The 6186-nt window shown below is 39.2% G+C and overlaps 1 long non-coding RNA gene and 1 pseudogene across 1 annotated transcript; both read left to right on the forward strand.

The window, feature by feature from the left end:
* The first annotated feature begins 1073 nt into the window (after nt 1-1073).
* On the forward strand, nt 1074-2060 carry LOC109951829 (uncharacterized). The gene is made up of 2 exons (XR_002273669.1): nt 1074-1354; nt 1921-2060. It is a non-coding gene; the product is annotated as an uncharacterized LOC109951829 (long non-coding RNA).
* Nucleotides 2061-3846: 1786 nt separating this feature from the next.
* Nucleotides 3847-6186, forward strand: part of LOC109951827 (protocadherin gamma-A12-like) — a 7654-nt pseudogene continuing 5314 nt past the window's right edge.

Raw genomic sequence — 6186 nt, forward strand, 5'->3', positions numbered from 1 at the left:
GGTTGTGCTGCTGAGGTGGAGGTGACAGGAGGATTTGCAACGGTGGGACTGAGAAACCTCAGCCGCGCATCTGAAGACAGAAGAGGAGTATGTGACACCAGTCTAATAATAAACACATGATTTTAAGAATAAAATAAAATGAAATAATATAAATGAAAAACCTAGAGATACATGCATGATGTAGACTATACTGTATAATATACAATGTACTTTTTCTGATACAAATTATATAAGTAATTCATATATTAGTAACAATTTCAATTTTATTGTCATTACAGTGAAATGCTAATTAGCAGAATGCATTGCAAAGAATGAGTAAACTGCAGTATAATATACCATGTGGGAATGCTAAATTATGCTCTAACATTAATGATGTGCACTTTAACACTGTTAAGTTTAACATGATAAACGCACTTTAGACAGTATGAACTGTAACACAACAAACAGCTAGGCTTACAACTATGGAAAATGAAGAGCATTTTGATTGACTATTACAAGCTGAGAAAACGTCAGATAACCATGTCAATGCAATTAACGTTATAACACCTGCTGAATAGATCTAATATTTACACATTTGCCCGAGGAGGAATGATGGGGGTAGTTACATTACTATTTTCCATAACAACTAGGCCCTTCCATAACATTATCTGACGACGTTAACAGATAGATAGCGCTAGCTATTTATTGATTAGCAAACCATGTTGTTATGCTAATTGTTAATGGCGATTATGGCGTTATCAGTCATCGTTCGGAAACAGCAAAATAATATCATTGACATAATCTTTACCGTAACATTACCTCTGTCTTTGTCGAGTTTTTCCTCCTCTTCTTTTCTTTTTTTCCTCCCCTGGGCACCAGACAGTTTGGGACGTTTTGACATGTTGAGCTTGTTGACCCATCAAAAAACGACCACCGTGTAGCAGGTAAACGCAAGTAGGCTATATTATTATTATTACTACTACTACTACTACTTAGTAGGCTTTGCTGCTATGCAGTTAAATTAATGTGGTGGGCTTATTCTTTTCTGAAGTCTAGTTTTAAGAATAGTGGAAGTTACACTTTTTTTCTTCCTCCATTTCTGGCGCCCCCTGGATGTACGGCGCCCTTAGCATTTGCCCCAAACTGCCTATGCCACGGGCCGGCCCTGGTAAGTAAATATCTTTACCATGGTAACCAACACAGGAGCTAACTAATTAGGTCAGTAAGCAAAGTTAGCTACCTGTTAAGTTAGCGTTAGCTTAATAATGTCAACGCCAGCTAGCTAGCAACCAGCTTTAATAGCAGTCCAGCAAGATTCAACACACATTAGGCCTACTGTTGTGTTTAGTCTTGTTTTACAAATGCTCATGGTTAGGTAGGTTACCTGAATCAACCATGTCAACATTCATTTCATTTTTGTTGTTGTTTGTATGTAGCATTAGCTTTGCTTTGTTTGGTTGGGGCAGGTGTATGTTTCTGTTTAAAGCCACATAACAGCTAGGTAGTTTACACAGTGTAGAGTGTACAGTTTGGACAAAACAACACAGAACAGAGTTATAAGTATTCATATCATAGCTCATATCATTATATGCATTTGTACTTTAGCACTGAACACACTTAATTTCTTATTTAGGACAGATGCATTTACAGTACTTGCCCTATAATTTATATTTTTGTTGGGAAATTTGCTCTGATACCATTAGTTCACAACTGTTGCCTGTGTTGTCAGGGATAGTTTACTCTATTTTTTTAATGTTCATATGTGAAGGAAATGGGAGCAGCTTTTTGGCAGAGACTTTGAAAGGCCAACTCAGTAAATGATAACGGTAGTAAAACTTCACTAAACATACATGTAACAACAAAAATGAACTAATGTTGGCAGAGGTGAATCAGGTAACTTAAATTTATGAATTCAAATTCTATTTTTAAATCTATTCACAGATGCTGTGTGTTTTCTAAGTAGCTAGGAAGGACACGGGTATACTAAACCAGTGTGTTGGCATTGGTTTATGCTCTTCCCGAAAGAAAACCATCACATCTAGACGATGCTGGACATACTTGAGGAACATTCTTCTGAAATGGTGAGTAAATAAAGTTTAATTATATTTTATGTGTGCACTTAATGACCACTGTGTTGTAGCTGGTGTCGTGCTAATGATGAAAGCATGCACAGCTAACATAGTCGTTGCAGTGGTTTTAGCCAACCGGCTAAACATTGGTATTTACCATTAAGAAGAGACAAAGGAGAGATTGGAGAAACAGTCATGCAAAGTGATAGTTATTGTGGTACAGACACCATTAACTGAGATTTATCAGAGTTTAAGATTTATGTTTTATTTAGATTTAGGATTTGCATTTGATAAGAGAAATACTGTTTACATTTGAAGCAACTATGAAGAGAGCTTTCTGTTGTTGGCACTGTACTGTGTGAGACACACAGCAGTGCAATCCAGCTTTCAGTTTTTGCACAGCCTGAGGGGTTTGGTAAAGACTTTCTACAACCAGGTAGTCCAATAATAAATTTGTCAGCTATTCCATAAATACAAACAACAGAAACTGGTAATTCACAGCACTGAGTTTTTGATCAAAATCAGATAAATGCTTGGCAAACCATAATTTGTGTTTTTGGCATGCAGAAAATTGAGCAACATCTGTGTGATTCTTTTGAGCTAATTCCCAGTTTAGAGCTCAATGTGATATTGGCTGCATCACACATTATGCACCAGATATTCTAAACAAAGTGTTGACAGGTTTTTACATGGAAGATTCATATAATAGTAAAGCCTGTGTCTCTGATGGTCCACATCCATTTTGATCTTTTTTGTGATCTGTCCAAAAATCTGCTTCTAAATTTACACAGCTGTGATGTGGCATTGTGGTTATGCATTTGTTATATTTTATTGCTGACAGAATGTTGTACCTTTATGAACTGCTTAAATTGAGTACTTTTATAAATGTATCATTTGTAGGTAATATTAAAATAAAGGCAAATCTAGCGTTCTGTGTTTATTTTTAAATAGTAGTGCTGCTGAGGACTAAGGGCAAAGACCAAGAGGAAATGCTTGGTTAATGTGTGTGTTGCTTTCCATGGTGCTGAAACTTCTCAGGTCTGTGTTTTACTCAGTTTTGTGGTGTTCTAATTATTTTAGTGCCTTCACTGTCAGTGTGGTTTCTAATTTTCTAACCACATGTCACATTTTCCACTATGAGGCAATCACTGATTTAATGCTGTTTATTAATTAAAATATAAACTAATAAAATGAGTACATCTTAAGTCTACTACTACCACTACTACTAGTAGTAATAATAATGATAATGTAATGTTTTAATTGTCCCTATAGTGATATGTTAAGGGTGAATATATTGTTACAGTAATAGAACTTCAAATCAGCTTTACCAGTGCATTGCAATTTAATCATAAATGTGTTCCTAATGAAACTGTTAGCAACAACCTTTTACAACAGTGTGTGGTTTTATTTTATCTCTGACTTAGGAATCCATACCTGTAATCATAACAAACAGACATAATGATGTAATGGTTCAGGACTTTATTGAATAATGTGCAGTTGTGGTTTATTCATGGTGCTGAAAGGTACATTTTTATCATGCTTTATTAGGCAAATCATAATCTGTCTAAATTTTACGCCTTATATTTTTTTCTGACACTTGGTAAAATAAATAAACATTGGACTAACTATTTATGTATGGAATTTATCAATTAATTGGTAGAATGTATTTATTTCTTTACTTTATTTATTTAGTGGCACATTTCGCCTTCACTTCGGTAAAGAGAAAACAGTTTCAGACTGTGGAGAATATGCCATGGATGCATGTGTAGAGAGTGAAAAGCGACTCATGGTGCCGCTGTGCACTAGCACAGCAGTAGCACAAACATCTCCACCCACTGTTAATGCATTAAAATCAGTTGTCGTTTGTTAGAAGAATCCCTTAGTACAACCACCATATTTCATCGTGTTTGCTGCTGTTGGATTATTGACTGTATTTTGGATAAGATTTTTTTTGTTCAGAACATAATTTATACAAGCCGTGGACGTCTTTTTTCCAAGCATGACAGACAAAGGATATTCAGCATCAGGCCCGAGCTTCTGCTTTGCTTTCTTCATATTAACGTTGCACCTCGCTTATGGAGACTTGAGCTATTCCATTCCCGAGGAAATGAAACGAGAGTCTCTTATTGGAAATGCAGCTAAAGATCTCGGTCTTGATCTGAGGACCTTAGCTTCACGACAGGCTCGTGTTGATTTTGGGGGGAATCATAAGCGTTACTGTGAGATTAATCGGAGTACCGGAGATTTGATCACCTCGGAGAGAATAGACAGAGAAAGCCTTTGTGGCAAGAAACCCTCTTGTGTTGTTAAGGTAGATCTGGTGTTAGAAAATCCTTTGGAGCTTCATCGTGTAAGTCTTCATATTCAAGATATTAACGACAACTCGCCAAAATTCAAAAAACATTTGATTGAAATGGAAATAAGAGAGTCAGCAGAAAGGGGCAACCGCTTCTCTATTGAGGAGGCCCATGACGCAGATATAGGTCAGAATGCTGTTCAAAGATATACCCTCCAAAAGAATGACAACTTTATTCTCGCAGTTGACAGTAACAAGGTTGAACTTGTACTCGAAAATAAACTAGATCGAGAGAAACAAAAAGAGATGAATTTGCTTCTCACAGCTTTGGATGGCGGCTCTCCTCAGAGATCAGGTACCGTAGTAATACACGTCACTGTGCTGGATGCTAATGATAACGCCCCAGTGTTTAGCCAGGCCGTTTATAAAGCCAGTCTGCCTGAAAATTCACCATTAGATACTGTAGTGATTACTGTCAGTGCTACGGACGCAGATGAAGGAGTGAATGTATGATTTTGGCTATGGACCAGAAGACGATGAAAATGTTTTTTCTATTGATTCAAAAACGGGAGAAATAAGAGTAACTGGTGTGATTGACTTTGAAGAAAGGAGTTCTTTTGAAATGAGAGTGCAAGCTAAAGATGGTTTAGGGCTAACTTCGTACTCTAAAGTGATGATAGATGTTACTGATATTAATGACAATGCCCCAGTTATATACCTTAAATCACTGTCTAACCCTGTACCTGAGAACGTGTCACCAAATACAGAGGTGGGCATCATCAACGTGCAGGACAGAGACTCTGAGACTAACGGACAGGTCCGCTGCTCCATTCAACAAGGTGTCCCCTTTAAGTTGGTTCCTTCTATTAAAAACTATTATTCCCTGGTGACCACAGGACAACTGGACCGTGAACTGGTGTCTGATTACAACATTACAGTCACTGCCACTGACGAGGGCTCTCCACCTCTTTCCTCCTCTAAAGCTGTTCAGTTATCTGTAGCAGACATCAACGACAACCCACCTGTGTTTGAGGAACAGTCCTACAGCGCATATGTGAGTGAGAATAACAAACCTGGCTCCACTTTATGTTCCGTCACTGCTCGAGACCCCGACTGGAGACAAAACGGTACAGTGATTTATTCTGTGTTACCTGGTGAGGTGAACGGTGCCCCGGTGTCCTCCTATGTGTCTGTTAACGGAGACACGGGGGTGATCCACGCTGTGAGGTCGTTTGATCATGAACAGTTCAGGAGCTTTAAAGTCCACGTGATGGCCAGAGACAACGGTTCTCCTCCGCTCAGCAGCAACGTGAGCGTCAGTGTCTTCATATCGGATGTGAACGACAACTCTCCTCAGATCCTGTACCCCGCCCCGGAGGGCAAGTCCTTGATGACCGAGCTGGTCCCCAAAGCTGCGCACGGAGGCTCTCTGGTGTCCAAAGTGATCGCTGTGGACGCGGACTCCGGACAGAACGCCTGGCTGTCCTATCATATAGTGAAATCCACTGATCCGGGCCTTTTCACTATTGGTGTCCACAGTGGAGAGATCAGGACACAGCGGGACATTTCTGAGTCTGACAGCATGAAGCAGAACCTGATTGTGGCGGTGAAAGATAACGGACAGCCCTCTCTCTCTGCCACCTGCTCCATGTATTTACTGATTTCTGATAACTTGGCTGAGGTGCCAGAACTGAAGGACATTTCTTACGATGAGAAGAACTCCAAACTGACCTCCTACCTGATCATCGCGCTGGTGTGCGTGTCCACCTTTTTTCTGACCTTCATCATCATCATCCTGGGTGTGAGGTTTTGTCGCAGGAGGAAGCCCAGACTGTTGTTTGA

This window comes from Monopterus albus, unplaced genomic scaffold, assembly GCF_001952655.1.
Source record: "Monopterus albus unplaced genomic scaffold, M_albus_1.0 scaffold411.1, whole genome shotgun sequence".
NCBI lineage: Eukaryota > Metazoa > Chordata > Actinopteri > Synbranchiformes > Synbranchidae > Monopterus > Monopterus albus.